The sequence below is a fragment of the Callorhinus ursinus genome, unplaced genomic scaffold, assembly GCF_003265705.2.
Source record: "Callorhinus ursinus isolate GAN/ISIS: 27379988/994484 unplaced genomic scaffold, GSC_fseal_2.0 scaffold54, whole genome shotgun sequence".
Classification (NCBI taxonomy): Eukaryota; Metazoa; Chordata; class Mammalia; order Carnivora; family Otariidae; genus Callorhinus; species Callorhinus ursinus.
The window spans coordinates 6,489,034-6,504,270 of NW_027397116.1; the positions used below are offsets into that span (position 1 = coordinate 6,489,034).

At 42.2% G+C, this 15,237-nt stretch overlaps 1 pseudogene; it reads right to left on the minus strand.

Annotated features, from left to right (window-relative positions):
- Positions 1-4,666: 4,666 nt before the first annotated feature.
- LOC141371023 (cytochrome c oxidase subunit 7A2, mitochondrial pseudogene) lies at positions 4,667-5,017 on the minus strand (annotated as a pseudogene).
- Between the last annotated feature and the right edge of the window lie 10,220 nt (positions 5,018-15,237).

The following is a 15,237-nucleotide window of genomic DNA, read 5'->3' on the forward strand; positions in this document are numbered from 1 at the left end:
ACAAAGGACCTGCTCTCCGTCTACCCAACAAACAATGGTGGGGAGGTGGGGGGGGCAGGACAGACATCACGTAGCTGCCGTATTCCCCAGTTGCTTTTACTTCAGACAATAGTCACAGCTTTAAAAGGATGACTTTTAATAGTTCCCCAGACCTGGTTCTCTCTGGTGAGGGTGGAGGCATTCCAGAGCCCAGTCAGCTATCTGAAATCTTGCCTTTCTGCCTCTGAACTGAAGGACTTCTTTGGTTCCCAGTCCCCAGGCTGATCTGATCTAATCCCCTCCTTAAGAATATTTAGAGATGTGTGCATTTCCCTTTCTTTTTTGTGTCTGTTTCACTTCGGGAAAACTGCCTTCCTCTGGTACAATCTTCTTGTTTCTGAGAGCAAACTACTCTCACTCTCCCTCACTGCACAGTAAGACTGAAGCATAGAGAAAAACCAGTCTTAAAACTTAAAATTAAAAAAATAAAAATGATAAAAATTAAGAAAATAAAATAAAAAATAAATTTAAAATAAATTAAATAAAAAATAAAAGTATATACATAAATTTAAAAAATATAAAAAATTTAAAAACCGCATGCTCATGAGGGCCTATTGAAACAGCAGGCATTTTTTTCTGGAAGGCAGTGAGCTGCTGTGATTCGTCAAGGTCAAAATACTGCCAGGCTCACACTGGAGACTTCAAACCTCACAGCACCTGCTCTGGTCCCTCCAGGAGCCTCAGTCTCCACGGGCTACTTTGGCCTGTAGATTCTTAGCTTAATCCTTCTCCAGGCTCCTGCCAACCAGGATGTTAGGGCTTTAGGGACTAATAAGTTATACCCTTCTCTTACTCTCCTAGGTTTGGAAACAACTGATAGATAAGATATAGATGACATCTGAACATAATGCCAACTTTATTGTAGATATGACATAGTCCAGGATATGGCTTAGATGCGGAGCAGCAAAGAGCTTGTTAATAGTTCTTCCCAGAATTAAACTCATCCACCCAGTCCCAGACCTCCCTGCACCAGGGCAGTGCCTTAGAGTCCCTCCTGGACGTGCGGACCTGGATTGCAGGTCTCTGTGGGGACGCAAATCTGGAGAAGAAAGGTCAGAAGAAGTCAACTGAGCATGCTCCGCACTTTCCCCCACACCTAGGAATTGGAGTAGTTACTCTGCTTCTGAGAAAAGCTGCGGAAGGGACAGAATGAGGTGAGGAGGGTTATTCCCCGTGGAGGTGTCCCTGAGGAAATGCAAAGCTTGGGGAATGGAGAGTCTCCTTAACACAAACAAACCGCTGTGAGCTCAAATGTGAACCACGTTCGTTCATTCCCTTCTTCCTTCCTTCCTTCTTTTCCTCCTTCCCTCTTTCTTTTATTCTTTTGTCTGTTCTTTCATTTCCTGTCACCCTGTGGGCCACAGAGGGGGCCAAGTGTCAAGGAAGTCTCCCTGAAGAAGTGGCTTTTGAGACCTAAGACAGGAGGAGGAGGAGTTGAGTGGGGTAGAGAATGTTCCAGGAGGAGGGAATAGCTTCAGTCAAGTCCTGGAGAGTGGATTGGGTGAGATAACCAAAGGGATGAGCTTGGATAGAGAGGAGTAGTGGGCTTAAGACTGTCCTGGGACACGCCAACATTTAGAAGTGGAAATGGAAAACCAGGAGGGTACATTATTCAGCAGTTAAATGGAGAGTCTTCAAAAAGGAAAGCAAGGTTTTCAGTAACAAATGTTGCCTAGGATTCCGAGATGAGCATAGAAAACCAGTGGATTCCGGCATGAGGAGCTCATGAGTAACTTTCACAAAGCCCTGTCCATGGTTTGGTGGAGAGGGAGGTGGCATTGTGGGACGGGGGGGTGGGGGGTGGGGGTGGCAGAGAGAATGGTATTTGAGGAAATAAAGACTATATGACGGTGTTTTCTGGAGTTTTTCCTTTGGAGGGAGCAGAAAAACGGAGTAAGAATAAGTTCTCCTGCATTGCTGAGGAATCGAAGTAAGGAAAGGTCATATTTAGTCGGCCATTTTATTTTTTTAATTATTAAATTTATATTTCTCATGAGTCATGAATGTGGAGAAGAGGAGAAAACCATTCTTAGCACTTTATAATAGGCATAGGTTCTTGGTCAACAACTGACCAGAAGGGTCTGGCTGCAAGTGACAAAAACCCACCTTATGCTTGCTTAAGCAAAAAGGGAACTTTTATGGGTTCACATAATTAACTTGGAACCGGAGACTGAAATTCCATTAGAGATTCTCTTTCACTGTCTCTCATCTCTTTCTGCTTCCTTTCCTGTTGCAGAATGAAGGATCTGGGGAAGAAAGCAAGGGGAGACATAATTATTAGGCGCTCTGAGTCACCTCCTCACTGCCTTAGTGGCCAGACAAGACAGGGAACCTCTCTCTCTGATATATTTTGAAAACTTCAAGAGAAGAACTCTGGCCCATATTGGATCAGGTGCCCATCATTTGAATCAAGCACTGTGGCCAGGGAATGAGGAACTATGTTTGGCTCAACCTTAGTTATATGCCCACGTCTGTGTCCAACGGGACAAGACATCTTACCAGAAGGAAGCAGGGAGGGGTTCTAGGCAGCTGAAAACCCTGGTGGCACCATTTACATTAGTGGTGGTTACAAATAGCAGTGCTTGCTTTCTAGAACTCATGTTGATTGTGGCTTCTTCATTGTAACAACAGCAATGCCTTTTATTTGTCTATGTATTTGTACCTTCATTGTCTTGTTTGATGTTCAAAATATCGACGTGCACTGAGTAGTAGGAGGTTCTTATTTGCATTTTACAGATGAGAAAACTGAGGCTCAGACATTTAGTGACTGGTCTAAGTTGTGCAGTAATTCAGCACCAGAAGTCAAGAATCTTAGCTCTCCAGATATCATTTTAATACTTAACACAACTTCTCATTTTGTGACGGTAATAAAGTTCTCTTTTTTGGTCCAGTCACCTATCTCTGTTCTTCTGCCACGTGATAACAGATGAGAGAGTCATGATACACAAAGAAACACAATAATGATAGCTGAGAAGTTGGGAGTTTCAGATTTGTAAAATATTTGAAAGTATTTTTATATACTTAAAATATTTTATTAATCAAAATATTGATTCATAATGCATCTTATTAATATTTTCATTCCTAATACATTTTACTAATCGATAGCTAATTAGTTCTAAGCCAGATAGATTATTTGAACCCAGGGGAAATAGACAATCTTATGAAAAACAGGGTAATCTAAATAACTGTGAGGACGCCTGAGTGGCTCAGTTGGTTGGGCGACTGCTTCGGCTCACGTCATGATCCTGGAGTCCTGGGATTGAGTCCTGCATCGGGCTCCCTGCTCAGCAAGGGGTCTGCTTCTCCCTCTGACCCTCCCCCCTCTCATGTGCTCTCTCTCTCTCTTTCTCTCTTTCAAAATAAACTTAAAAAATAAATAAATAAATAACTGTGAAGGGGATGGCCCATTGTTACTTATCAGAAATCAACAATATTGCTTTTTGGAGCAAGATGGCAGAGGAGTAGGAGACTTGGATTTCCTCTGGTCTCAGGAATTCAGCTGAATAGGGATCAAACCATTCTGAACACCTACGAACTCAACAGGAGACCGAAGAGGAGAGTAGCAACAACTCTCTGAACAGAGAAGCGACCACTTACTGGAAGGTAGGACGTGTGGAGAAGTGAATCTGAGGCGATAGTCGGGAAGATAGACGGTGGGGGAGGGGGCCTCCGCCGCTTCTGGCAAGTGATAGAGCCGCGGAGCACAAAATCGGAACTTTTAGAAGTCAGCTCCGCTGAGGGACGTCGCTCCAGTGGCTAAGTGGGGGGTGGAATCCTCCCGGGACAGTGTGGTCTCAGGACCCTTGGGGTCACGGAGAGACCGGGGGTGCCTGAGTGCGGCAGAGCTCCCAGGGATCTGAGTGGGGAAGCCGGCTGCAGAGACGGAGCCGAGGCGCGGGCTCTCAGCTCGGGGTGGCCATAAACTGTGATCCGCGGCCCAGTCGGGCCACTGCTCCTCCAGCAGGGACCCAACAAGCGGCAGATCCGGGGACACTCCCCTTCCTCCCCAGGGAGGAGCGGCGCAGGAGTGCACCGCAGAGATCTGCTGGGTTTGGAGACTCCACACGGGGTTGGGTGCCAGAGATAGAAACGCTCGGTCACAGGCCGGGTGAGCACGGAGTGCGGCCAGAGACCAGGGAGCCGGGAGTGACTGACTGCTTTTCTCTGGGGGCGCACTGAGGAGTGGGGCCCCGAGTTCTCAGCTCCTGCGGGCGGAGATTAGGAGGCCACCATTTTCACCCTGGTCCTCCAAAGCTGTACCGAGAGCTTGCAGGGAACTAAAGCACCCGAGAGCAAAGCCGAGCAGATTACATGGCCTGGACCGGCAAGGGCGGGGCAATTCCGCCTCCGGCAAAGACATTTGGGAACCACGGCAACAGGCCCCTCCCCCAGAAGATCAGCAAGAACAGTCCGCAAGCCAAGACCAAGTTTACTGATCAAGGAGAATGGGCAAACTCCAGCACTAGGGGAATACTGCACATAGCATTCATGGCTTTTGTACCATGATTCATTAGTTTTTCAAAGTTAATTTTTTTAACTGTTTTTTTTAATTTTTCTTTTTCCCCTTTTCAACCAACATCTTATCAATCCCTTTTTTTTTTTTTTTTTTTTTTTTTTATTGATCCCCAAAGAAGAACTCATTTATTTATCTGGTCCATAGAGAGCAGAATGGAACTGAACCAACTGCCTGCTGAGATGATAAACTGAAGTCAATCCTGCTTCTTGGGAAATGAAGCCATAGCTAGCTGATATATGGCATATGCTGTTCCACCAACTGTAAGGATCATAGTGGCTCTATACAGGAGGGCATCAGCTACTCCACCCTTCAGATGCACTGGAATTCCATTATCCTCCTGAAATAGCTTTTGTTTCTCTGGAACTTTATTTTCAAACTGCCTGCGTGAAGCAGTACTTATGGTCCTCTGGGCAATCTGACGAAGAGCCAGCCGATTCCACATCTTGGCTCAGTTACTATCCACTTATCAATCCCTTTTTTAAAAAAAACATTTTTTATTTTTCATTTTTAGGGTCATATTTTATCCCTTCATCGTAGTTACCCTTATTTTTGGCATATATATATAAGTTGTTCTCTCTTTAAAATTTTGAGATACAGTTTCTTCTCATACCTCAAAATATACCCTAAATCACTAGTGTATGCCTTTGTTCTAGTCTCCTGCCGATCACATTCTCTCCCCTTTTTTTCCTTTTTTTTTTTAATCTTCTTCTTTCGTTTTTCAAACAACTTCTTATCAATTCCTTTTATAAAATCTTTTATAATTTTCATCTTTACAGTCATCTTCCATCCCTTCATTGTATCAACCCTTATTTTGTACATATATAAGTCTTTCTTCCTTTAAAATTTTAGGAGGCACTTTTTTCTAACAGACCAAAATACGCCCAAAATCTAGTGTGTAGCACTGATCTATGCACTAGCCTGATCATATTTGATCATATTCTGTTTTTTTTTGTATTGTTCTGTTTTTGTTTTTATCTTTTTCTTTTTTTTTTTCCTTTCATTTTTCTTTCTTTCCCTTTCTTTTCCCCTGGTTTCAGGTCTTTTCTGATTTGTATCGAGTATATTTGCTGGGGACATTGTTAACCTGTTAGCATTTTGTTCTCTCATTCATCTATTCTCCTCTGGACAAAATGACAAGATGGAAAAAATCACCTCAGCAAAAAGAACAAGAGGTAGTACCGTCAGCCAGGGACCTACTCAATACGGACATTAGTACGATGTCGGCCTAGAGTTCAGAATCATGACTTTAAAGATACTAGCTGGGCTTGAAAAAAGCGTGGAAGTTATTAGAGACACCCTTTCAGGAGAAATAAAAGATTTAAAATCTAACCAAGTCGAAATCAAAAAGGCTATTAATGAGATGCAATAAAAAATGGGGGCACTAACTGCTAGGATAAATGAGGCAGAAGAGAGAATTGGCGATATAGAAGACCAAATGATGGAAAATAAGGAAACTGAGAAAAAGAGAGATAAACAACTACTGGATCACAAGGGCAGAATTCGAGAGATAAGCGATACGATAAGACAAAACAACATTAGAATAATTGGGATCCCAGAAGAAGAAGAAAGAGAGAGAGGGGCAGAAGGTATATTGGAGCAAATAATAGCAGAGAACTTCCCTGATGTGAGGAAGGAAACAGGCATCAAAATCCAGGAGGCACAGAGAACCCCTCTCAAAATCAATAAAAATAGGTCAACACCCCGACATCTAATAGTAAAACTTACGAGTCTCAGAGACAAAGAGAAAATCCTGAAAGCAGCTCGGGAGAAGAGATATGTAACCTACAATGGTAGAAACATTAGATTGGCAACAGACCTATCCACAGAGACCTGGCAGGCCAGAAAGGACTGGCATAATATCTTCAGAGCACTAAACGAGAAAAATATGCAGCCAAGAATACTATATCCAGCTAAGCTGTCACTGAAAATAGAAGGAGAGATAAAAAGTTTCCAGGACAAACAAAAACTAAAGGAATTTGCAAACACGAAACCAGCCCTACAAAAAAATTTAAAGGGGTCCTCTAAGCAAAGAGAGAGCCTAAAAGCAGCATAGACAAGAAAGGAACACAGACAATATATAGTAACAGTCACCTTACAGGCAATACAATGGCACTAAATTCATACCTTTCAATAGTTACCCTGAATGTAAATGGGCTAAATGCCCCAATCAAAAGACAAAGGCTATCAGATTGGATTAAAAAACAAGACGCATCGATATGCTGTCTGCAAGAGACTCATTTTAGACCCAAAGACACCCCCAGATTGAAAGTGAGGGGGTGGAAAACCATTTACCATGCTAATGGACACCAAAAGAAAGCTGGGGTGGCAACCTCATATCAGACAAATTAGATTTTAAAACAAAGACTGTAATAAGAGACAAGGAAGGACACTATATCCTACTTAAAGGGTCTATCCAACAAGAAGATCTAACAATTGTAAATATCTATGCCCCGAACATGGGAGCAGCCAATTATATAAGGCAATTAATAACAAAAGCAAAGAAACACATTGACAACAATACAATAATAGTGGGGGACTTTAACACCCCCCTGACTGAAATGGACAGATCATCTAAGCAAAAGATCAACAAGGAAATAAAGACTTTAAATGACACACTGGACCAAATGGACTTCACAGACATATTCAGAACATTCCATCCCAAAGCAACGGAATACACATTCTTCTCTAGTGCCCATGGAACATTCTCCAGAATAGATCACATCCTAGGTCACAAATCAGGTCTCAATGGGTACCAAAAGATTGGGATCATTCCCTGCACATTTTCAGACCACAATGCATTGAAACTAGAACTCAATCACAAGAGGAAACTTGGAAAGAACTCAAATACATGGAGGCTAAAGAGCATCCTACTAAAGAATGAGTCAACCAGGAAATTAAAGAAGAATTAAAAAAATTCCTGGAAACCAATGAAAATGAAAACACAACTGTTCAAAATCTTTGGGATGCAGCAAAGGCAGTCCTGAGAGGAAAGTGTATAGCAATACAAGCCTTTCTCAAGAAACAAGAAAGGTCTCAAATACACAACCTAACCCTACACCTAAAGGAGCTACAGAAAAAACAGCAAATAAAGCCTAAGCCCAGCAGGAGAAGAGAAATAATAAAGATCAGAGCAGAAATCAATGAACTAGAAACCAAAAGAACAGTAGAACAGATCAACGAAACGAGGAGCTGGTTCTTTGAAAGGATTAACAAGATTGATAAACCCCTGGCCAGACTTATCAAAAAGAAAAGAGAAATGACCCAAAACAACAAAATCATGAATGAAAGAGGAGAGATCACAACCAACACCAAAGAAATACAAACAATTATAAGAACATATGATGAGCAACTCTGTGCCAGCAAATTAGATAACCTGGAAGAAATGGATGCATTCCTAGAGATGTATCAACTACCAAAATTGAACCAGGAAGAAAGAGAAAACTTGAACAGACCTATAACCACTAAGGAAATGGAAGCAGTCATCAAAAATCTCCCAACCAACAAAAGCCCAGGGCCAGATGGCTTCCCAGGGGAATTCTACCAAACATTTAAAGAAGAATTAATACCTATTCTCCTGAAGCTGTTCCCAAAAATAGAAATGGAAGGAAAACTTCCACACTCATTTTATGAGGCCAGCATTAGCTTGATCCCCAAACCAGACAAAGACCCCATCAAAAAGGAGAATTACAGACCAATATCCTTGATGAACATGGATGCAAAAATTCTCACCAAAATACTAGCCAATAGGATCCAACAGTACATTAAAAGGATTATTCACCGTGACCAAGTGGGATTTATCCCTGGGCTGCAAGGTTGGTTCAACATCCGCAAAGCAATCAACGTGATACAATGCATTAATAAAAGAAAGAACAAGAATCATATGATCCTCTCAATAGATGCAGAAAAAGCATCTGACAAAGTACAGCATCCTTTCTTGATCAAAACTCTTCAGAGTATAGGGATAGAGGGTACATACCTCAATATCATAAAAGCCATCTATGAAAAACCTACAGCGAATATCATTCTCAATGGGGAAAAGCTGAGAGCTTTCCCCCTAAGGTCAGGAACGCGGCAGGGATGTCCACTATCACCACTGCTATTCAACATAGTATTAGGAGTCCTAGCCACAGCAATCAGACAACAAAAAGAAATCAAAGGCATCCAAATCGGCAAAGAGGAAGTCAAATTCTCACTCTTTGCAGATGATATGATACTGTATGTGGAAAACCCAAAAGACTCCACCCCAAAACTGCTAGAACTCATACAGGAATTCAGTCAAGTGGCAGGATATAAAATCAATGCACAGAAATCAGTGGCATTCCTATACACCAACAACAAGACAGAAGAGAGACAAATCAAGGAGTCGATCCCATTTACAACTGCACCCAAAACCATAAGATACCTAGGAATAAATTTAACCAAAGAGGCAAAGGATCTGTACTCAGAAAACTATGAAATACTCATGAAAGAAATTGAAGAAGACACAAAGAAATGGAAAAACGTTCCATGCTCATGGATTGGAAGAACAAACATTGTGAAGATGTCCATGCTACCTAGAGCAATCTACACATTCAGTGCAATCCCCAACAAAATACCATCCACTTTTTTCAAAGAAATGGAACAAATAATCCTAAAATTTGTATGGAACCAGAAGAGACCCCGAGTAGCCAGAGGAATGTTGAAAAAGAAAAGCAAAGCTGGCAGCATCACAATTCCAGACTTCCAGCTGTATTACAAAGCTGTCATCATCAAGACAGTATGGTACTGGCACACAAACAGACACATAGATCAATGGAATAGAGTAGAGAGCCCAGAAATGGACCCTCAACTCTATGGTCAACTCATCTTTGACAAAGCAGGAAAGAATGTCCAATGGAAAAAAGACAGTCTCTTCAATGAATGGTGTTGGGAAAATTGGACAGCCACATGCAGAAGAATGAAACTGGACCATTTCCTTACACCACACACAAAAATAGACTCCAAATGGTTGAAAGACCTAAACGTGAGACAGGAGTCCATCCAAATCCTAAAGGAGAACACAGGTAGCAACCTCTTCGACCTCAGCCGCAGCAACTTCTTCCTAGAAACATCGCCAAAGGCAAGGGAAGCAAGGGCAAAAATGAACTATTGGGATTTCATCAAGATAAAAAGCTTTTGCACAGAGAAAGAAAGAGTCCACAAAACCAAAAGACAACCGACAGAATGGGAGAAAACATTTGCAAATGACATATCAGATAAAGGGCTAGTATCCAAAATCTATAAAGAACTTAACAAACTCAACACCCAAAGAACAAATAAGCCAATCAAGAAATGGGCAGAAGACATGAACAGACATTTTTGCAAAGAAGACATCCAAATGGCCAACAGACTCATGAAAAAGTGCTCAACATCGCTCGGCATCAGGGAAATCCAAATCAAAAACCACCTCATACCAGTCAGAATGGCTAAAATTAACAAGTCAGGAAAGGACAGATGTTGGTGGGGATGCGGAGAAAGGGGAACCCTCCTACACTTTTGGTGGGAATGCAAGCTGGTGCAACCCCTCTGAAAAACAGTATGGAGGTTCCTCAAACAGTTGAAAATAGAGCTACCATATGATCCAGCAATTGCACTACTGGGTATCTACCACAAAGAAACAAATGTAGGGATCCGAAGGGTACGTGCACCCCAATGTTTATAGCAGCAATGTCCACAATAGCCAAACTGTGGAAAGAGCCAAGATGTCCATCGACAGATGAATGGATAAAGAAGGGGTGGTATATATACACAATGGAATAGTATGCAGCCATCAAAAGGAATGAGATCTTGCCATTTGCAACAACGTGGATGGAAATGGAGGGTGTTATGCTGAGTGAAATAAGTCAATCAGAGAAAGACATGTATCATATGACCTCACTGATATGAGGAATTCTTAATCTCAGGAAACAAACTGAGGGTTGCTGAGGGTTGTTCAGTGGTGGGGGGTGGGAGGGATGGGGTGGCTGGGTGATAGACATTGGGTAGGGTATGTGCTATGGTGAGCGCTGTGAATTGTGCAGGACTGTTGAATCACAGATCTGTACCTCTGAAACAAATAATGCAACATATGTTAAGAAAAAAGAAAAAGAAGAAGATAGCAGGAGGGGAAGAATGAAGGGGGGGAAGTCGGAGGGGGAGACGAACCATGAGAGACGATGGACTCTGAAAAACCAACTGAGGGTTCTAGAGGGGAGGAGGGTGGGGGGATGGGTTAGCCTGGTTGTGGGTATTAAAGAGGGCACATTCTACGTGGAGCACTGTGTGTTATGCACAAACAATGAATCATGGAACACTACATCAAAAACTAATGATGTAATGTATGGTGATTAACACAAAAGTAAAAAATTTAAAAAAAAAGAAATCAACAATATTTCTGGGAATGATGCCAGCCAGAAGGTAAAGAAAGCAGCCACTTTTTGTCAACTGTTTACTATTAGAGCACCATGCAGGCTCTCCACTATGCTATCTCCTTTGATTCTCACAGCCACCGTGTGACAGGATGATATCTCTACCTCCAGATTATAAATGAGAACACGGACCTCAGAGAAGTTAAGGGATATGCCCAGTTGCTAATAATGGATAGAGCCAAGATTATATCCCAGACTTGAGTGGCTCCAAAACCTAGGTGTCTCTCCTACATAACCTTGAATGCTGAACCGGTGCCTTTGGCAGATAAAGGTAAATGTATTTATTTATAGGTTTTATTTTAATGCACGCACAATTATTCCCGCAATTTCTTGGGCAAATGGACTCTCTCATTTTCATATACAGTAGTTGCGTGGGGTATGTTCTAGGACCCACAGTGAATGCCTGAAACCACAGATACTACCAAACACTATATATACTATGTTTTTTTCCTATACATACATATCTATGATAAAGTCTAATTTATAAATTGGACGCAGTAAGAGATGAACATAACAACCAATAATAAAATAGAATAAGTATAGAAATGAACTGTAATAAATATTATGTGAATGTGGTTGCTCTCATAATACCTTACTGTACTGTACTCACCCTCCTGGTGATGATGTGAGATTTAGTACCTTCATGATGGCATGAAGGCAGGTGGACGACGTAGGCATCGTGACATTGTGTTAGGCTACTATTGACTTTCTGAGGCTACATCAGGAGGGTCACCTTCCAGATCATACTGGAAGGTGTGCAGGTGACCAAAACTGCAGAGAGTGGAACTGTGGATGAGCGGTGGAGGGATGGACCCTAGTCTAAAGAATAAGGCGAAGCTAGCGGTGAAGAAATTTGCTGTTTGTGTGGAAATGTTTCTTTTTTTTTTTAAGATTTTATTTATTTTTTTATTTTTTAAGATTTTATTTATTTATTCATGAGAGACAGAGGGAGAGAGAGAGGGAGAGAGAGAGAGAGAAGCAGAGGGAGAAGCAGGCTCCCAAGGAGCAGGGAGCCCGATGCGGGACTCGATCCCAGGACCCCGGGATCATGACCTGAGCCGAAGGCAGACGCTTAACCATCTGAGCCACCCAGGCGCCCAGTGTGGAAATGTTTCTGATGGCATTCAATAACACGTGTAAAAGCTTTTTGTAAATTATTAAGTGACACGGAACTTAACTTATAGCAAAAACGATTCCTGGGTTTAGAATGCATATTGGGCAGGGGGAGAGTTTCTCCGTTTCTTGTACCTCTGAAGGTTTTTGTTTTGTTTTTTGCTTCCATTTGAATTGGAAATGGTCCAAAAGCTGATTTTTTTTTTCTCCTATTCACCAAGCAGGAAGAGTCACACCCAAATGCTGTCAGTAAGTGATGAGTTTTGGATGATGTATTTCTTGACTTCCCAGTTTTGCCTCTAATCCTTTCCCCCTTCCTCCCAATAGCCATGTCCCTTTCCACTTGCTTGTTCTCACTTACCTCCCCTCCCTCCCCAGATGTCACTCATAGCACTTCCCAGTGAGTGTCTCGGGGTGCCCTTGGGATCTGCAGATGGTAAGAAGCACACAGACCAGAGCTGCGGTGCCCACAAAGACTAGCCGACCCCAAATAACATGGCATTGTTACTGCCAAATGTATCAAATAGCCCAATCTCATTATCTCTGGTGGGGTATACAAATCTAGCCATTTGTTTATACCTGTGCACTCAACAGTTGGTAGCTTGCCTTCCGATACTTTGTCTTAGTCCATTAAGGCTGCTAACGAAATACCACAACCTGGGATAAAAAATAGAAATTTGTTTAACACTTATTGAGCCCTTCTTATAAGCCCAGCACTCCACTAAGCAATTTACATACATTTTCTCACTTAAGCCTCGTGACAACCCCATGAGATAGATACTATTATTATCCTTGGTTCACACACATGAATAAAAAGAAAGTTGTAAGGAACTTGCCCCAAGTCTCTCAAGTGAGTAGCAGAGCTGGGATTTGGTTCTGAGTCTGTCTGACTCCAAAGGTCAAATTATTATTTTTTTTAAAGATTTTATTTATTTATTTAACAGAGAGCGAGCGAGAGAGCACAAGTAGGCAGAGAGGCAGGCAGAGGGAGAGGGAGAAGCAGGCTCCCCGCCGAGCAGGGAGCCCAATGTGGGACTCGATCCCAGGATCCTGGGATCATGACGTGAGTTGAAGGCAGGCGCTTAACCGACTGAGCCACCCAGGCGCCCCAAAGGTCAAATTATTAACTGCCACGCTACTCAACCTTTGAAGTTTTCTTAAAGCAAGTGCAAAATTAAAATTACCTAGAGTCTTTTTTTTTCAATAAGAAAGTTGTATTATTTGATGTTGTGATGAGGCTTGCATTCTGACCACTGCCTAGTGCTAGGAACAGATGCACCACTTTGCTATAAGAAAGTGGCATTTTGGAGAAATCATGGGGGTGCCACTTGGCAGGCTGATGGGCATAGCTGTAAATTCATGTGGGAGCCACCTCCTTCTAAGTGGGCTGCAACTCACAGCATTGCTGAGTAATTCGCCCATTCAAAGTGGAGTTGACCACTACCTACTTCTAATCTTTTTTACACCTCATGCCTCTATCATTAAAAAAAAGTGTGGTTAGGGGAGCCTGGGTGGCTCAGTCGTTGGGCGTCTGCCTTCGGCTCAGGTCATGATCCCGGGGTCCTGGGATCGAGGCCCGCATTGGGCTCCCTGCTCCATGGGAAGCCTGCTCCTCCCTCTCCCACTCCCCCTGCTTGTGTTCCTTCTTTCGCTGTGTCTCTCTGTCAAATAAAATCTTAAAAAAAAAAAAAAAGCGTCGTTACCTCATGTAAAGGATCTCTTGAATTTAATGTATTCTAAAAACTTTGAGGGACAAGATGCATACTTTTGGGTACAGAAAGTATCTGTGTTACAAATTGTTACAAATATACATATTTATAACACGTGTAAAAGCTTTTTGTAAATATACATAAATTCACCAACAAGGAGCATAGGAGAGATTCCTCAGCTGCCTGGAGAAGCCATTTCCTTTTAGAAAGTCCTCAAGTATTATCATGCTCTGAGGGTTTGGAGCTGGGCTAATGGTGAGAAGTATCCAGTTTCTGATGATGTATTTAAATTCTGGAGGCAGGAGCTATGGGGAAAAAGAGCTACATCCTCTTTGGAATAATAACTCAGTCCCTTGGATGAGATGTCCATTCTCTTCCTTGAAGGGAGCATCATCTCTGGTCAACTAGAACAACAATAAAAAATGAAAACAAAAACAGCTGCTTTTTCAATTTCTTAAAAAAAAAAAAAAGTTGGTTAGTTTCTGGTTCAATACCGGTGTAGGAAGAACTTTCAGTGCTATAATCTCTACTTTATAAATTGTAGCACATCAAGTCCTACTCCAACAAAAAGTGAACTTAAAAATATCCTTTCATTTGTTTAGAACAAAAGGAGTGTTGAAAGTGATCAAATTAGTATGATGTGGGGGCGAGGAATGTAAGCTCCCGAGTCTGATGCCTGGATCGGATCCCCATTCTATCACTTAACATATTGTGTCATCTTGGGCAAGTTACTTAAAATCTCTGGGCTCTAGGTTCTTCACCTATAAAACAGTGCTTGTTTTATGAGTCAGTTGTGAGGATGAAATGAGATTATGTCTATAAAGTGCTCAGCACAGGGTTGGGCAGTCAAAGCCCAATAAACAGAAAGAAGCTGTTGAAACCTCCCCATCTACGGGAAAGTGTTGGAGACAGTCTAAATTTTTGTCACTTAACTTAGATTATATATGTTCTTTTTCTATATATAAACTATATATATCTATCTATCTAATCATGGTTAGCTAGTCAAAGCATTTCTCTTGAGTGCATTTTGTTGACACCCTCAGCCTATCTTGAATTCAGGAACGAGGCCCTGGGCAGGGCCCCTCACACAGAGCTCCTTCCTCTGCCTTCCCAGCTGCCTGCCAGGTTTTCCAGTTCCATCAACCACCCTCCTGGGGCAGTGACACAATTCTCGTTATCTGCCTTCTGTTAGGAGAGCGACTGGGTAACAGGCACAAGCGATAGATTTCTGCTGACCTGGGGTTTTTCTTTCAGCTGAGAGTGACACAGAAATGCAATCAGCAGGGCCTGGGTGAGCTCTGTCAAGTGATTTCCACCAGGCCCCTGTCTTGTTTCCACTGCTTTGCTTGCTGTCATATGTTACATGTTGCAGAGGCTTCATGGTTTGAAGACAGGATAAGCCAGAAACCGGGGTATCTTTCTCTGTGACCGAGTG